The following is an 18,906-nucleotide window of genomic DNA, read 5'->3' on the forward strand; positions in this document are numbered from 1 at the left end:
TTGTTTTGCCAATCCTCGTAACATACGTTTTGCATAAATCAGCATCTCCAGATCGTTCCATTGCAACAATGTACCCATGTCCTCGAAGTCTTGAATCCATTTTTTGATAGACAACTTGTCGTCGTCTGTAAAATACGGTAGGGATTCTTCAACATCTTTAATTGTAAAAATGCTGGGTTGTTCGTTGCGCGCTTTTCTCATTGATTTGCCCTTATATTGCTTGCTTTCGGATTTATCTAATTCTTCGTCATCACTGTCTGAATCTTCTTCTTCAGATTCTTCAGTTTCTTCTACGTTATTTTGGTCTTTCATGTAGTTCCTTAATCTTTCTTTTAATTCTGCTTTTTTGCCTGTTGCATCCAGTTTCACTTCGATTAATCGCTTGCGTAGTTCACTGATCTTCATTTTATCAATTTCTTCGTGTTTTAACCCATCCTGTTTCTGCGTTGTATCTTCGACGGCAATCATGGTTTTGTTACGTCCGAATTATTTTCAATAATTCGACCGTAGCTAAGAGCTATTTCCATTTTCTTTCTGATAGTTTTGAATAGTTTGACCGTTAACATACCGAATTTGTGTACCTCGTCAGTGCGTACCACTTGGAGATAATCCCAGGCGAGGCACACAAAGGAGGCTATAATTAGTTCGATTCAAATAATAAGAAGTCAACCTTCCTTAGGACGATTGCCTCGTCGAAACCGCGTAGCAATAAACATATAGAAATTCGAACCCGCTAAGGTTAAGGAGAAATATTATCAACATCTTTCGCCGTGCGGTTAAGCCGCACCGTACCGTACAAAGAAGACTCTTGTTCTATCCTGCTAGCGAAATACCTCTCCTACGCGGGATGAATGCAATTGAAATCGAAAGCAATTAGAATGAAACGGAATGAAACTATTGTATGACTATGGAATGCGAGGGTTTGCGTGACAACCACTGAGGTTTGAAATTGTCGACCAACGTTCAAGAACGTTCCAAGTGTAACGACCCAGAGTGAGTACGTCACTGCACCGACTTGTAGGGAGAGCGGTTCCCTTAGAAGGCGACTCGTATTCTGTGTTGTAGGGATTATAGGTTCGTGTGGTTTGCGGTTAAGGAGTGAAATCCAAACACTAATGTGCTAGATACCGAATGAAAATATGTTTATTCAAGAATAAAAGGTAAGTGAATTGAAATATAATATAAAAGAAAATCGCTAGTATCACAATAAGTGCGGCTAGAAATTGGAATACAATAAGAAATTATAATTAGTTCGCCCTAGATTCGGAATACAATTAAAAATATGTAATTAGTAATTAATATATGTAAGTAGAAATTAATAATTGTAATAATCGATAGCGCTACCGCGAATGCGGCGTGGTCTTCCTGTACAGTCAATACTCTGTTTGGTTTTCAACAATGATTATGGAAACTAAATTCCAGAGGTTTGTGCTAGACTACTAGAATCCAGTTAACCTTTCCTATGGGTCGCAATCGGTTTCTGGTTATACCAGAGCTGTGTTAATCGCAGGCCGTTCAAGGAGCTCCGCTCCTCGCTAGCTCTTTACACTTAAATGTAGGCTTAGCGTAACACCTGTGTAACACGTTGCGAACCGCGGATAGGAGGTCCACTGATCTGCGGTACTGCACGCCACCAGTGGAAGAGTAGGAAATAGCTGTAACTCGCGCTCTATCGCTGCCTAAACAGTTCAGCGCAAGCTTTTCTCTACTGTTCAGAGTATTGTCTGCTTCAGACCGAGGCCTGAGAAGATCTGCATCGAAACTGTGCGGAACGCCTCTATTTATACTCAGATCTTGCTGAGTCGGCACTTTTTTTCCGCATAGAGTTCTTGGGGTAGCTGGGTTTTCCCCATCACGTGGTGGTCCAGCATCCCCGCTCTAGAATTCTACCCCACTATGTGTTCACTGGGGTTGCGCTGGTGCGTGCGCGGTCAGACGTCGATAATTTATCGGTAAACTGTTTTACCGTCTGACTTATCGACTAAACTTTTATCGATGAATTTAACAGACTCGGTTATCGACGAAAAATGAAAACATTTATTACAAAAATTTTATACACTAATTAACAATAGAAATAAAATAGAACACCTTGTATGAAATATAAAAATTAATTACAATAAAGAAAATGAAAACAAAAAGATATTGCGCTTGATTATCGGGTCGTTACACAAGCGAAGGTCGACTAAGGCAATAAACATCGACAATGAACTAAACGTTAAACGTAGAGCGTTTAGAAAATTCGAAACCATTAAAAATCAATGCACGCGGAACTAATAACGATTAAATGCAGTAACGTATTTGCATATATCCGCGATTTGATAATAATTATAAATATCGATTGCCTTTTCCCGTAAACCACCGAAATACAAATAAGATCGGAATAATTTCACGTTATTTATTAATAGTTATTCAATATAGTAAATCAAACATCTATAAAAGGGCAAATGTTCTTCGTTACCGAAACATCATTATTAAATTCCATCTACAAAAGCCTCTCTGATTATTAAATTCAAACAAGTAAAGTCGTAACAGATTTCGAACATTCCAGAAACTTTAGAATTGCGACGCATGAAATCCGCGTAGCGTTAGAGGGGTAAAAGAAAGAGATAGCTTACGGAAGATAGAGTCAGAAGAAAGGTCAAGAAGGGATGAGAACTCGGGAAACGCGCCTAGACGAAACCAATACGCGCGGGCCTTCCCCTTCGACACGTATCCTGATTTGCCAAATGATGTCCCCGCTTTGGGCCCATGATCGCGGGTCGAACCCTGAGATACGATCGCTTGACTGAGGCAAATCACTCTTCGTCGAAAAATCGTGAGGTACGTGACGGGGAGCCCGTGTTCGCGTCGAGCAATAGTTTACGCGTGAAAATCGTTGTAATTAGCTGACCGGTAAAGTCCTTACAAAAGGCAGAGTGCCGGGAGATTGCGGTTCTCGTTTTCCGCGTAAAAGACTCTTACGAATACGTAAAACTTCATACTTTTCATTTTCTATCTTTTCTCTTTCGTTTTTAAATCGTCCGTTATTTAATATTTTGTTCTTTTCCGCGTCGCGTCGTTTTTGAAATTGGTTATCGTTCCGTAACCGTAACACCGTCGAAAGGCCGATCGCGAACGCGTAGTGCGTGTGACAAGTTCTCATCTTGTCTTCGCCTTCCAGATTTCCAGACAACCAAGCATCTAGCGACCACTGAGCGAATTTATAAATCTATATTATCGTGCATTAAATTACATCGAGCTTGGTAAGTTTATCTATTTCATTTTGTCCAATACGACGAATCTGGATATAGTGAGGCAAAACGGGCGATCTTGAAACCGCGTGACCTGGAAGTTTTTCCCCCAAGATCGTTCTGTTCGACATCGATTAAGGTATCGAAGAACATTTCGCAATTTTAACAATAATTCCGTTGGTTATAACGAGAGGCGGCCCATGATACCGTTGGTTCTGGAAATTTTCCCCTTGGGACCGTTTCCTCTCAGCGTTATTTAATTTGTTCATCGAAATCGGCGCTCGAATCATTTTTCAAATTCCGTTTTACGATTCAATAATTTTCAAAGTAACCTATTCTTGCCGATCTTGTCAAACATATATTTAAATTGGATTTTTCTTATATTTTCAACAGCTTTAATTTTGTAAACCATTTCATTTACTGTCTATCTTACTTTTGAAATTATATTTTTCTTTTTGTTACACATAACTAGTTTCCGATTCATTTTAATAACACATTTCCTTCCTAACATTCACGCTAACCATTCTTTGCACAAATTCGCACGAGGGGCCCGTATGGGACTAGAGCATTGACGAACTCGATCTAACAACTTCAGAATCTTATTATAAAAATTAAACGATTCTTTTTAATTGTTCCGATCGTTAACGACCTAACATCGTCGAGCGCGATCGGGACTGGTGGCAGCGAAAATACCGTTCTCAACCGCGTATTAATCATCCAAAGGAAAAGAGATAGTAATATAATCTAACTAATTTAACCTTTCTTCTTCTTTTTCTTTTTATATTTTGTACGTCGCGCGCCGTATCGACATGATCTCGCTCGCGACGTAACAGTTTGTTCGTGGTCGCTAATTTCGTTGTCTGTCATCTTCGTTTTCTCTTGTCTTTTCACTTATCAGTCACGTCACTTTTTTTCGATTAGTTCACTCCACCGATTCACCACTCACTTTACTTTATCACTTTACGACTTTATGGCTACCTCGTACTGCGAACAATCGAAACTTTTCACTTTTACTTTTGTTCTTTTCGACTATCTTGATGGACGAGCCCGCAAATGTAGGATGTGGTTACAAGAAGGTCAAACACGACACTTATTATTGAAAAAAGGGGCTCAAGTTTAGAATATGGGACACGTCCCCTGATGTCGTCACCTATATATTTTTGTAGCTTATCACATAATGTGTTCATATATATAGACCATAAGTGCCACAAATTTTTTTTTAAGCGTCACAATACTTTTTTGTAAAAAGTAAAATTCCAGCCCTTTCTCATCTGCCCCGCTTAAGAGGGGGATGCCTCGTATTGTAAACAGTAGAGAGGGTCTTGGGGGACACATTGGTGGTGATTTCATTTGTAGGAGGCGTGGGAGTCGGGAGTTATTGGAGGTCAAAGATCAGGACATTCAAAATTTGTTAATGAAGCATTGATCAATTTCTGTTATGATAACAATGTCGAAACGGTGTTGAAGCTTAGAAAATAGATATGAGGCGATTAAACGTATTTTTCATAAGTAAATACTACCTTTGAGGAAGTTGAAGATCTAAACGCGTGGGCGGAGGAGGGACTTCGCCCCTCCCCCTGCACCCCCTCCCCATAGGTTATGCCCTAACCTAACGCAATTATCCTTGTGAATAATTGTGGAGAGATATAAAAATTGTGTATCCCATTCGAGAATTCGAATGGGGACATGATAAGAGGTTGGGTTTTAGTGGGTATACCGGGTTATCCTGGGAGTCCCACACTATCGGACTTAGCATCACATGCCCGGTGTGCGTAAGGCATTTCCCATCTCAAAAAAAAAGGGGGGGTTGTGAAAATGTTGTAAGAAAGGTTGCTTATTATGTTGAAAAAAAAGATCAATGCTTCATTCACAAATTTTGAATGTCCTGATCTTTGACCTCCCATAACTCCCGACTCCCACGCCTCCTACAAATGAAATCACCACCAATGTGTCCCCGAGGACCCTCTCTATTGTTTACAATACGAGGCGCCTCCCTCTTAAGCGGGACAGATGAGAAAGGGCTGGAATTTTACTTTTTACAAAAAAGTATTGTGACGCTCAAACAAAAATTTGTGGCACTTATGGTCTACATATATGAACACCTTGTGTGATAAGCTACAAAAATATATAGGTGACGTCATCAGGGGACGTGTCCCATATTCTAAACTGCAGCCCCTTTCGTAAAACTGCCTTTCTCTTGTTTCCCCTTCTGCACGCACACACGCATCCTCCTCTGCCTCATTCACACTGCCCTTAAGCCACATTCACACATCATGTATCCATTCCCTCATACACTTAATAACGTCGCGAGCGAGATAAGGCGCGCGACGTACAAAAATTAAAAGAAGGACATTCATTATGATTGATACGCGGATGAGAACGGTATTATTCGCTGCCAGCAGTCCCAATTGCGCTCGACGATGTTAGGTCGATAACGATCGGAACAATTTAAGAAGAATCGTTTAATTTATAATAAGATTCTGAATTTATTTATTGAGTCCGTCAATGCTCTGGTCCCATGCGGGCCCCTCGTGTGAATTCGTGCAAGACAGGTAGGCGTGTTAATAAGGAAATGTTAAGGGTGTTTGTTCGGGATTAAGCGCGCGCCAATTTAAATTAGGCAAAGTTATGCCAAACGCCGAAAAACCTTCGGCGTTGTCAGCGCGCTCACGATTATAAAAACCGCGACGCGGCGACGATCGTCCTACTCGTTCGCTATTCACCAACGAAAGAAGGTCATTCCAAAGTATTCAGAACACGCGACTAATTCGCTCAACGTACTTCGACCGAAAGTACATTTTGTATAAACCAGTTTTGCCTTTACTAATTAAAGGCCACGGAGTGTAAAGTGACTCAACACTCCTTTCTTTGCTTATTAAATTATATTACGTATATTCAAAGTGTCGATAAACATTATTAAACTCCTTCCTTCCTTACTGAGACTAACGGTATTTTGCCCAGAGGAAAAATTTATTCTCTGCGCGCAACAATTGGTCCTTCGAGCCGGATTGTAAGGAAATAAAGGAAGTGCAGTGCCGCATAAAAACAATTAAATCAGTGTGGTGAACATTAAAATCGCGAAAGTGCAAAAATTTAAGCCGGATTAAATCGGCAGAACAAAGGATTTTGCACGTGTCGTTCGAACTCAACCGACATCGCGACCTCCGCCGATAAACATCGGAGGACGTTCACGCGCTTCGTTCCGCGAAAACAGTGACGTGTTCGTTAAAGTTCACCTTGCGGTTAAAGTACGTTTATTTTTCAAAATCGTAATATAACAATATCATGGATCCGTTAATCCGTGAAAACAAAGTGCACGCACGTTTAATAAGTAATGCACTCAGCAATTTTAAAAAACTGGGGAAGGCTAATCACACCCCTGCTGTGATTCGCGGACGTCTCTCTTTGCTGAAGGACTACTGGAACAAATTCCAAGCCACGCACATCCAGATTGAGGTTGCTGCAACTGAGGAGGAGACCAGGACAAATTCCTACTTCTCCGAGGACATCTTCGGCAATACGGAAGCGGCCTTCCTCTCTGCCCTCGACGCTCTGACGGCAGCTTTACCTGCGGACAACGAAGCAGCAAGTAACCCTTGTAACATAAGCTCCGTTTCTTGTCATCGCGAATCCGCGCCGTCTGTCAAACTCCCACGCATTGAATTGCCTAAATTCTCCGGGGATTATACAGAGTGGGAAAACTTTAGAGATCTCTTTCACGCGTTAGTGGGTTCAAATGAGTCGTTGTCCGACGTGCAAAAGATGCACTATTTAAAAGCAAGTTTGACCGGTGCAGCGTCTCTTTTGTTAAAAAATGTTTCCACTTCCGCGGCGAATTACGAAGCTGCGTGGAGGTTGTTGACAGACAGATACGCGAACGAACGCGCGCTCATAAATGCTCATTTAAAAATGTTATTCGACTCACCCCCGATCGGATCTGCCGTTTTAAACGATTTAAGAAGCTTACGTGATAGATCTCGCGCCGCTTTAACGGCATTAAAGAATTTATCGCGTCCTGTCGAATACTGGGACGATGTGCTCATTTTTCATTTTGTCCGTAAGCTGGATAAAGAGTCCCATCGGGAGTGGGGGATGCGTATGGGCGAAGACGAGTTGTATCCTTCCCTCGCTGATTGGGATGCGTTTATAAATGTACGTATTCGCACCTTAGAATCGTTGGCGTCTTCGCGCGGTGAAGAAAACAGCTCCTGTAAAGGTAAAACAGGGCCAATTAAAACGGTTAAAGCTCATTTAAATACGTCTGAAACGCAATGTATTGCGTGCGGATCTGATCACGCGTTGTTCCGATGTGACGTGTTTCGTGGACAATCAGTCGAGCAGCGTTTGTCTCTCGCGCGCGAACACCGGCATTGTTTCAATTGTTTGCAAAAAGGTCATTTTCCGGCGGCCTGCTCTAGCAAACGTCGTTGTTCTATCTGCAAGGGGCGGCACCACACCCTCTTGCATTCTGAACGTAAACCCGCGATAAATCAAACGGGGAATAAAAGTCGCGAATCGACTAATAACGCGGCATCACAAAGAATTCAAAATTCGAGCACGGCAACGCACACCGATGATAACACGGATGACACTTCAGTGTCAGAGCCGGTAAACACGCATTGCGGTTCCGCGTGTCGCGAAAAAGGAGTTGTTCTTGCTACTGCGTGTGTCAAAGTCGGCACTCCTGGAGGTCGACACGCTATAATTCGCGCGTTAATTGATCCCGGTTCGCAAGGTACCTTTATTCGCGAATCGGTTACTCACGCGTTACGCGCTCCTCGCCAACACGCACACGCATCCGTTACGGGTATCGGAGCCGGCACAACGGCAACAGTACGATCGTCTGCAAATATATTATTGCAGCCGTGCCAGGGTAAAGGGCCTGTGATTCCTTTACGCGCGTTTATACTTAAAAAACTGACGAATTACCGTGCTAAGTCGGTGTGTCAGTCCGACAAATGGACACATTTACGCGATCTCGAGTGGGCCGACCCACTCTCTAACAATGATGCTCCCATCGAACTTATTATCGGGGCAGATTATTACGGCGCGATTCTACTCGAAGGGCTTCGTAAAGGCTCTCGAACCGAACCGGTCGCGCAAAATACGATTTTTGGATGGGTGTTGACTGGTCCCATTCCGTCTACTGATTCCCAAACAGTGCAAGTGCATGTGCACTACGGCGACGTTGACGCCGAAATTAACGACACTTTAAAAAAGTTTTGGGAGGTAGAAGCGCCTCCGCTCGTTACTTTTCTCTCCGAAGCAGATAAAAAATGCGAGGAGCATTTTCGCAGCACTCACTCGCGTCAACCAGATGGTAGATACACGGCGAGATTGCCCTTCAAATCAGAACCGCCCATTGATATCGGGTCTTCTAGAAACTTCGCGGTCGCTTATTTTTACAAATTAGAGAAACGACTTGCCCGTGATCCGGAACAAGCCTCTGCGTACCACGCGTTTCTCGAAGAGTATTTGAAGTTAGGACACATGCGGGAGGTCAGTGAATCAGAAGCGACTTCCAAGCAAACCGTGTATCATCCGGTCATTCGGCAAGAGAGTAGCACGACGCGCTTGAGAGTGGTTTTCAACGCCTCGATGCCTACGTCAAACGGGTCTACATTAAATGATCATTTACTGGTCGGGCCTAAATTGCAAGCCGATATTACGGCAATTATTTTGCGCTGGCGTACGCATCGGTTTGTTTTCGCGGCCGATATCGCGAAAATGTTTCGTCAGATTTGGATCGATGCTCGGGACACCGCGTATCAAAGGATCGTCTGGCGACCGAACTCAGATGAAGCGCTCAAAACTTATGAGTTACTTACCGTCACTTATGGTGCCAGCTCCCTTTCTCGCTAATCGCGTAATTAAGCAGCTCGCTTTGGACGAAGGAACTAATTTCCCGTTGGCTGTCCCAATCTTAAATGACTGCATTTACGTGGACGATGCACTTTTCGGGGCGGATGATCGCGTACTGGCGCTCCAATTACGTCAGCAGGTGACGGAACTGCTGCAAAACGGGGGTTTCCATTTAAGAAAATGGGCAAGTAATTGTCCACAACTATTAACAGGCATTCCTGATGATGAACACGAGCTGGCCGCTAGCCGCTCATTTCAGGATTCTGAAGGGTTAAAAATGCTTGGCCTTCTTTGGCAACCTAACACGGACGAATTCCGGTTCAAATTAAAAATCGATCTCGCGAAGACGGCTAATCCGACTAAGCGAGTCATTCTATCTACCGTAGCGAAAATTTTCGATCCATTGGGTTGGATCGCTCCAGTTGTAATCGTAGCCAAGATTTTTATTCAAAAGCTATGGGTGGCCAAGCTTGATTGGGACGACCCGTTACCACTGGAGTTGACCAAACAATGGCGCGAATATGCAACGGAATTTAACGCATTACCGAACGTTTTCATACCGTGATGGGTCGGGATCGGTAATGATTCCCTGCATTACGAAATTCACGGCTTTGCAGATGCCTCTCAAGACGCGTATGCATCCGTAATTTATTTACGCGTAACCAACGTCGCGAATGAGACCACGGTACATATATTGCTTTCTAAGACTAAAGTAGCTCCATTGAAGCCACTCACAATTCCGCGTCTCGAGCTATGCGCTTGCCTAATAATGACGCGTTTGATCGAACACGTGCAAGATACATTAAAACTTAATAATTGCACGATGTACTGCTGGACCGATTCCACAGTATCACTCGCGTGGATAAATAAGCAACCGAGCGAACTAAAAACATTTACTGCGCATCGGGTCGCAGAAATTCAAAATCGCGTGCCTAACGCTATTTGGCGACACGTACCTTCGGGTCATAATCCCGCTGACTGCGCCTCTCGTGGTCTATCGGTGTCACAGCTGCTTCAACATACCCTTTGGTGGCACGGCCCTTCCTGGCTTATACAAGCTCCTAATGAGTGGCCAGAAAGTAAGCCTACGGTCCCGAAGGAAGCTGAAGCAGAAGTTAAAATTAATATCAGCATGTTACACGTTCAATCGGAGACGGAATGGGATCTGCCAATGCGCACATCTTCATGGCGAAAAGTTTTACGCATCACCGCGTACGTTTTCCGATTTACCTCGCGAAATAAAGGGAATCGCTATTCAGACACGGTTATTACCGCGGCTGAGATCCTCGCGGCGCGTAAATTCTGGATCACGTACGTCCAGACTCGGCATTATCGACGGGAAATAGCGGCTATGCTTAAGGGCGAATCCCTGTTAAAAGCTAGCCCGTTACTTCGGCTTAATCCGTTTCTTGGCGAAGATGGTACTGTCCGTGTTGGCGGGCGGTTGCGCAACTCGGAACTTCTGCAGCGCTTTCCGATAATATTACCGGTGCATCGAATCACCGAACTCATCATCGCTGATTGTCACGAGAACACGTTACACGGGGGCACGCAGTTAATGTTAAATGTTTTACGGCAAACGTTTTGGATCGTCAACGCGCGAAGGCTAGTTAAAGGCCACATTCATAAATGCGTCGCGTGCGTGCGTTGGCGGGCGGTTACCGCAAGTCAACAAATGAGCGACTTACCTGCGGTGAGAGTCACTCCATCTCGAGCGTTCGTCCATTGCGGCCTGGATTACGCAGGACCGTTCTCTGCTCTTGCGTATCGTGGACGTGGGCAAAGGGCGCAAAAGGTTTACATCGCTCTTTTTGTTTGTTTGGCGACTCGCGCTATCCACCTCGAATTGGTGCGCGACTACTCCACTTCAGCGTTTCTAGCAGCATTTGAACGCTTCACGTCTCGCCGCGGATTGCCTACGAATTTATATAGCGATAATGGGACTAATTTCCAAGTCGCTAATAAAGAATTAATGAACGCATTTAAACAAGTAACGGCAGACACTCACCTTCGTTCGCGTTTAGCTGCCGATTATATCACGTGGCACTTTATTCCGCCGGCAGCTCCTCATTTTGGAGGAATCTGGGAGGCAGGGGTCAAAAGCGTTAAGACCCATCTGCGACGCATGCGCGGCGATCATACGCCTACTTGCGAGGAACTAATTACGCTCCTCTGCCGCATCGAGGCATGTTTAAATTCACGCCCTTTGGCTCCTTTAAACGATTACCTCGAGTCATGTGAGGCCCTCACTCCAGGTCACTTTCTCGTGGGCGCAGCATTAAAATCTGTTTCGGTGCCATCAGTACTGGAAATTAACGAGAATCGCTTATCGAGATGGCAACTCGTTCAACAGCTCACGGAAAAGTTCTGGAAAGCATGGGCTAACGATTACTTACACACATTACAGGCGCGATCGAAGTGGTGTAGTCGCGTCCCCAACCTCAAAATCGGGGACTTAGTTCTACTCAAGAGCTCGACGCTTCCCCCGGCGAAATGGGAACTAGGTCGGGTGACCGAATGTCATCCTGGTAAAGACGGCCTCATCCGTGTAGTCACCGTAAAGACTGCACATTCGCAATATGTACGTCCGATCGCTAGGTTATGTAAGTTACCGATTAGCCATTAAGATTTATTAATTTACTTATAATATATTATTTTTCTATTTTCTATTTTCTACGTTAATTATATGTATTAATTTCTTATTATCTTAAATATAAGATGGTATATAAAACACTTACCTGGATAGAAACTACTCAGCAAGGTACGACGCATCAATGAAATGTGCTCGTTACTACGTTCTATTCACTGGCATTGTAATGACGTCACCTGTCGCGGTCGCACGACACCGCGAGGCGGGCGGTTTGTTCGGGATTAAGCGCGCGCCAATTTAAATTAGGCAAAGTTATGCCAAACGCCGAAAAACCTTCGGCGTTGTCAGCGAGCTCACGATTATAAAAACCGCGACGCGGCGACGATCGTCCTACTCGTTCGCTATTCACCAACGAAAGAAAGTCATTCCAAAGTATTCAGAACACGCGACTAATTCGCTCAACGTACTTCGACTGAAAGTACATTTTGTATAAACCAGTTTTGCCTTTACTAATTAAAGGCCACGGAGTGTAAAGTGACTCAACACTCCTTTCTTTGCTTATTAAATTATATTACGTATATTCAAAATGTCGATAAACATTATTAAACTCCTTCCTTCCTTACTGAGACTAACGGTATTTTGCCCAGAGGAAAAATTTATTCTCTGCGCGCAACAGTGTTTGAATGCTAATTATTAAAAACCGAATATAGGTAAGATGTGTATAATTCTGAGAAAAATAATTACAACAAAATGGTTTGGTTAACAAAGTGTGCGAGCTGCATGGAATATATGAATAAAGTGTTAGAAAATAATAGAGATTGAAGTATGTATATGTTAGCAGTAGAAAACGGATATTTTAAATTATGAAATTTATAACTGGAAAAGTGACAGAAAAGACGGTAATATTATATGAAAATGTTTGGAACTTCGGTGTTTTGTTTTACAATGATCGATCAAAAAGAAGACGGTCCCAGTAGGACGCTTTCAGGACTAACAGTCTCGTGGGCCGGCTTCACGCGCGTGTAAACGGAAAATACTTTTAATAATTATTCATTGTTACCTCGAACTTTTGCGATACCAACGGAACGATCTAGTTGGATACTTCCAAGACAAGCAGTCTCGTACATCGCCGTATTGCCTCACTCGACACCAGATTCGTTGTGTTAAAGTAAATAGAATAAGCAACTCACCAATTCGATGTACAATAACATGCTTAGATATGATTATCTTTATGCGATTAGCTGTGGTGATGGTCTAGAAATCTGGAAAATCGAAGAGGGGATGAGAACTAGTTGCACAGGCACTACGCGTTCGCGTTTGAGCCGTGTCACGGTGTTACGAATTACGATATGCGAAACAATTGACTATGTACGAGAAACGACGCGACGCGGAAAAAGAATATTATTAATTAACGGACGATTTAAAATGAAAGAGAAAAAGATAGATATTCAAAAGTGTGAAAAGATTTTACGTATCCGTATGAGTCTTTGACACGATAGTCGCGAATTGAAACACTCCCGACACTCTGCCTCGTTACACGGAGGAACTTTGCCGAGCAATCCGATTTCACGATACCGTAGACAACTCTGTCTCTACGCGGACACGGGCTTCCCGTCACGTACCTTGCGATTTTTCGACGAAGACTGATTTGCCTCAGTCCAGCGATCGTATCTCAGGGTTTGACCCGCGATCATGGGCCTAAAGTGGGGACATCATTTGGCAAATGAGGGTACGTGCCGAAGGGGAAAGCCCGCACGCATTGGGTTTAACTAGGCGCGTTTCCCGAGTTCTCATCCCTCCTTGACCTTCTTCTGACTCTGTCTAATGGTTGACCGTCTTTCTTTTACCCCTACAGCGCTTCATGAATTTCGTGCGTCGCACTTTTTATGCCTTCTAGAATCTTCGAAATACTTTTATTTGATCTTATTCGGTTCTTAATAAATTAACGAAGTTTTTAGGAACAAACTCTGGTGTCGATTAACGTTTTATTTATGTTAATTGTTATAATATTCGCGTAAATAATAGTATTAGGGCTTTGATTCATTCGAGGTATTTTATAATCGATGTTTGTTTTATTACACGCATTTCCGGCTTCCGTGACAAAGAGATTGATGTTTTAATTTCAATTAGTTTCGGGAACATTCTATTCGCGTTTTCGCAAGTTCACGCATATCGAAGAATATACATATATCCGTTAACATATTCTTGGAATTTGTTCCAGAATATTGCTTGGCAGTTTTTGTTGCCTATTTGTGACAATACGCGTTTACGATCCCCGTCGACCGTTGTCTCGAACGTTCCTAGACGTTCCTAGACGTTTTCAAACTCTCAGTGGTTGCCGCGCAAACCTCGCCTTTCATTCCCATTCAGATCATTTTATAACATCACAAACAAATCACTTTCACTCTTTATTGCACTCATTCTCCCGTGGAAGGACCGGCTGACGCATGCTTTACAGGTATGAGAGGTATCCGCTTGTAAAATAAGGGTGAAAATCGCATTTTCTTTATTCTGCGCAGTTAAGCTGGGATTCCTCCATGTGCGTCGCACTGTTTAACCGCGCGGCGAAGGATGTTTATGATACCTCTCCTTGACCTGAACGGTTTCAAATTTCTGTACATTTCCAAACGTAGTTCCAACGGCAATCGTCCCAAGGAAGATTGATTTGTATTATTTGAAAGAGCCAAATATAGCCTTCTTTGTGTTCCTCGCCTGGGATACTTCCAAGTGCGTCGCACCAACGAGGCACACAAATTAGGCACCCTAGCTGATAAACTATCGAAAATAAAGTAAAGAAAAGGGGAACACAGATCCTAGCCACGGTCGGATTATTAAAAATAATCCGGACGTAACAAATACCCCCCCCCCCCCCCCCCTAGAACCATTGTCGTCCCCGGCGATGTGGGGGTGCATACGCGCGGTGATATATGCATGTTTTCGCGGCGCGCTTGCCCTCCGGCGCTTATGTTAGATTTGGCTGATACACAGAGTTATAGCAAATGCGAGGTAAGATGTTCGTCGGGCCCGTGCTTGATGGTTCGCGCCCAACTCGCCGACTTAGAGGCTCAGCACCGCCGCTTTACCTCGTTGCGTACGATGTCTGGACTCCGCAAGGTGAAGATAGAGGCTAATAGTTTGCCTCCGCCATAAGGTGTAGACTGGATCCGTCTCAGCATCAGGAAGGTCGCCAGGGGCTCCTGGTGGAATGTCCCTCGATTTTGGCCCGTCGGACAAGTCCGAGTCCATCCGCAGGGTTGTGGCTGCGTGTACTGAATCGATTTTTGATTCCAATAAGACCCTTTGTTGTTCTTCTGGGTCGCCTGTGTCATCCAATTCTGGATCGCAGAGATCGGTCGTTCATCAGTGCTGGCAACGGCTAAGTCAGCAGGCGGTACTGAGTTAACTCCAAGGCGGCGAACGAGCGCGTTGGAGATTCCTGGTCCTGATGTAGGGGCCAAACTAGCTACAAAAGGGACGCTGTCTTCGCTTCTCCTCTCTAGTGCTCCTATACGTGGCCATCGCGTGGGTGTTTGTATCGTACATGCGCAGAAATACATAGATAATATTCGCGAAATTAACATGAGGAAAACCAACAACGCTGGTACGTTGATTATTCGAACCGCTCCTGTAAAGAAAATGTACAAAATAAAGCGCAATACATCAGTCGACCCTTCCACGGAGTCTTGGTTGCCTCTTCGTCGAATCATCTGGTTCTAAATTTTGAGTAGAAGGCCGACTGTGCATAGTTATCAAGTCTTTCCTGTCTTCCAGAATTTTAATTTATCTAAATGTCTAGAAAAGAAGTTGCCCATTTTATCCCTTAACACAACGTTATGCTTTGGTGTAATTTCTATTATTTCGTAGGGACCGTGGTACCGTTTGCCAAACTTCCCTACCCTTGGCTCAACCAGGACGTATGCCATGTCCCCAACTTTATCCTTGAATGGATGCGCTCTTGCATCATAATATGATTTCGATTTGATTTTTGCTCGATTTAAGTTACTTCCTGCGATTTTCTGCATTTCGTTTAAACGGTCGTTCAAGTCGCTTATATATCCGTCGTAAGTCGGGAGATCGTCAGTTGCAGAAAATGCCGTAGGGCATCGTGCACGTTTTCCATAAATTAATTCGAAAGGTGTAAATTTCTTACCCTCGTGCACGGAGGTGTTATACGCAAAAATCGCGAAAGGAACTAACCTGTCCCAATCGTCGAAATCACCAAGATAGTGGGTAATATAGTCTACTAGTACCGCATGGCTACGTTCTAGGGCACCATTAGTTTGAGGTCGGTAACCGGAAGTGGTTATGTGGTGGATGCCAAACATTCTTGCCATGGTAGAAAATACTTTGTTTAGGAAGCTGGTACCTCTGTCGGATAGAATGACTTTTGGTGTACCGAATTGTAGAATAAGATGAGTTACTAATGCATGAGCTATGGTATTTGCCCTAATATTGGGCACCGGAACTGCTATGCAAAATTTCGTGAGGCTATCTTGCATTGTGAGGATGTGCCTGTTTCCATCAGGTGTAGTTGGAAGCGGCCCGACAGTGTCTATCGCTACCTTCGCGAACGGTTCTACGGGTGTATCGGTAATAACCATGGGTTCACGCGTGTTATTCCTCGAAATCTTTTGCGTTTGACAACTCGTGCATTGTCGTATGTACTCCTCTATTCGAGCGCGCATATTCGGCCAGTAGAATCTTTCGCGTACTCGTTGATAGGTTTTCGTTACTCCCTTATGGCCGCCTACGAGGCTCCCGTGCATTTCAGCGATAATTTCGTTTGGAATTTCGCTAGGTGGTAATTGCACCCGCCCGTAGCAAAGGGTGATCTTCACGTCGGAATCTTTAAAAATCTTTCTTAACATCCCGGATAACACGTCCTGCGGTAATGCATCGGTAAGATCATAGAATCGCGAAATTCGGAAAGTATTCAAGTTCAAATCGGATAACTTTAGTTTGAGTTTCCGTATGGCTGATTCCAATTTCGCGACCGAAGGATTGTCACTAGAGTTCTTCTGTAATACGATGCTAAAAATTTTATGTTTACCGCGGTCCGTCACTATTATACTGCCCGGTTTCAATTCCGATTTTCTTAGCGTTTCGAGGTCTATTACGCCAATATCGACGAGCAATTCGCTTACTGGTGCGAGTCGTAAATCGCTACTAAGAAAATGCACATAATTGTCCCTGTAGTAGGTCAAGTTTTCTGGAGCAAAAGTTACTGTTTTTGGAACTTCTATTTTCCGAGGCGGATCCGAGTATAGATCCTCTGAATCTATGAGTATATTCGCGGAGGAAGTGTGTGGTAACACGTCGGTTTGCACCAAAGTGTTTTCATCCTGAGTCTGAGGGTTCGGTTTTGAAATTGTTCTATTTTGTGGTGTTGATACGGCTATTGGCGGTAAGAATGGTGGTGTAGGAGGTAATTGCGATTGGTATTGTGGTCTGTATATTATAGTGTCCTGTGTAACGTCATGCGTCCGTTGCGTTAAGTCGTCTAGGTGTTTGTGTAAGTCGTCAACGTCAGTCTCCGTATCTGAATTCTTAGTGATTTGAGTTTGTTCTAAATTCTCTTTGTCAGGTGAAAAGTCAAAGAATTCCTGATCACTTTCTGAATAAGGTGTTTTAAAAAGTTCCTTATCGGAGTCTACATTGGCGAGGTCCGGCTCGAGTCCTGAGGTCTGGGGTACTCCCAGTGCTCTCGGGCATGACCCCAGGCTCGGTAGGACGCTCCTACGACGAACGAAAATTGGTGGTTCGGACGCATCTGAATCGACGTCTGATGTATCACTGTCTGTAGTTATGTCTGTTGATGTATTTGAAGTGATTGTGATAGCAGGTTTTGAATGGAGCGGAGTTGATAAAGATTGAGAAGTTGGTTTATCTGAAGATCTGAGCCGAGTTCGAGTAGATATGGCTTCCGGATCATGAATAGGTGGAGGTCTCGGTTTTGTTTTTGATCCTAATGGCCTTCCTACCTTTCGTTTGACAATCGCAGGCTCTAGTTCGGAACTAGTTTCAGGTGAATCCGTAACCGGTAAAACGACTTTGGGTTTCATGGTACGACGCGCAGTGTTTAATTTGACACGCGCGCTCGTATGTAAGAATCTTGCAATCGTTTTAATAACCGAGGGCGGTTCACGCTTTACCGTGAGGGGAGCAGCCTAGGGGGATTCTTCCATGCCTGTCAGGCTCGCAAGCTGTCCCTCATCTGAAGAGGAATCTAGCGAGAAATCGTCTGAGGTGTTTAATTCATTCACAACTATGGGGTTTCGCGACAGGGCATCAGCGTTAGTATTGAATTTCCCTGGTTTGTGCACGAAATCATATTCGTAATCCCGTAATTTCACTCTCCAACGTACTAAACGTTGACCGGGATCCTTAATTGAATTTATCCACCTCAACGGCTCATGGTCACTCACTAATTTAAATTTTCTACCGTAAAGATACGGTCGAAAATGCAATACCGCATATAAAACGGCTAAACATTCCTTTTCGGTAGTAAAGTAATTCCGTTCCGGTTTAGTTAAAGTGCGAGAAAGGTATGCTACCGGTAAATCATGCCCATCTTTCTCTTGACTCAAAACGGCTCCCATTGCAAAATCTGAAGCATCGGTAGTTAATGTGAACGGCTTATCAAAATTAGGATATTGTAAGATCGGTGCGCGACACAGTGCTTTTCGTAACGCGGCGAAACTCTTTTTCTGTTCCTTTCCCCAAATGAAAGGTACGTTCTTTTTCAACAGATCGGGAAGAGGTTTTGACTTTTCCGCAAAATTCTCGATAAAGCGCCTATAATAACCCGCCAAACCTAGGAATTGTCTAATATTTTTCGCGTTCTTTGGCCGCGGAAAATTCTTAACGGCGACGATCTTTTTAGGATCAGGTCGGACTCCACGTTTACTGATAACATGTCCTAGATACGCGACTTCGGTTTTAAGAAATTCGCATTTGTCGGGTTGCAAAGTTAAACCGGCGTCGGCTAGACGTGTGAATAGACGTCGAACTTTCTTACCGTGTTGTTCTAAATTTTTCGCATACACGACTATATCGTCTAAGTACACGAAAACCTCGATACCTTGTAACCCGCGTAAAACCTGGTCCATAAGCCGTTGAAATGTAGCTGGCGCGTTTTTCAAACCTTCGGGCATATGAATGTATTCGTAATGCCCATTTCGTGTGCTGAAGGCAGTTTTATGGCGATCTTTGGGATCCATTTCG

The 18,906-nt window shown here is 43.8% G+C and overlaps 1 long non-coding RNA gene across 2 annotated transcripts; it reads right to left on the reverse strand.

Moving 5' to 3' along the window:
• Positions 1 to 7,366: 7,366 nt before the first annotated feature.
• On the reverse strand, positions 7,367 to 10,851 carry LOC123988690. Of its 2 annotated transcripts, none has more exons than XR_006830275.1 (3): positions 10,781 to 10,851; positions 10,049 to 10,195; positions 7,367 to 7,438 (listed from the first exon to the last, which is right to left on the reverse strand). It is a non-coding gene; the product is annotated as an uncharacterized LOC123988690 (long non-coding RNA). The 2 variants fall into 2 exon arrangements; XR_006830276.1 differs by lacking the exon at positions 7,367 to 7,438 and adding an exon at positions 9,101 to 9,243.
• Positions 10,852 to 18,906: the final 8,055 nt, after the last annotated feature.

This window comes from Osmia bicornis, unplaced genomic scaffold (genome assembly GCF_907164935.1).
Source record: "Osmia bicornis bicornis unplaced genomic scaffold, iOsmBic2.1, whole genome shotgun sequence".
In the NCBI taxonomy this organism is placed as follows: domain Eukaryota; kingdom Metazoa; phylum Arthropoda; class Insecta; order Hymenoptera; family Megachilidae; genus Osmia; species Osmia bicornis.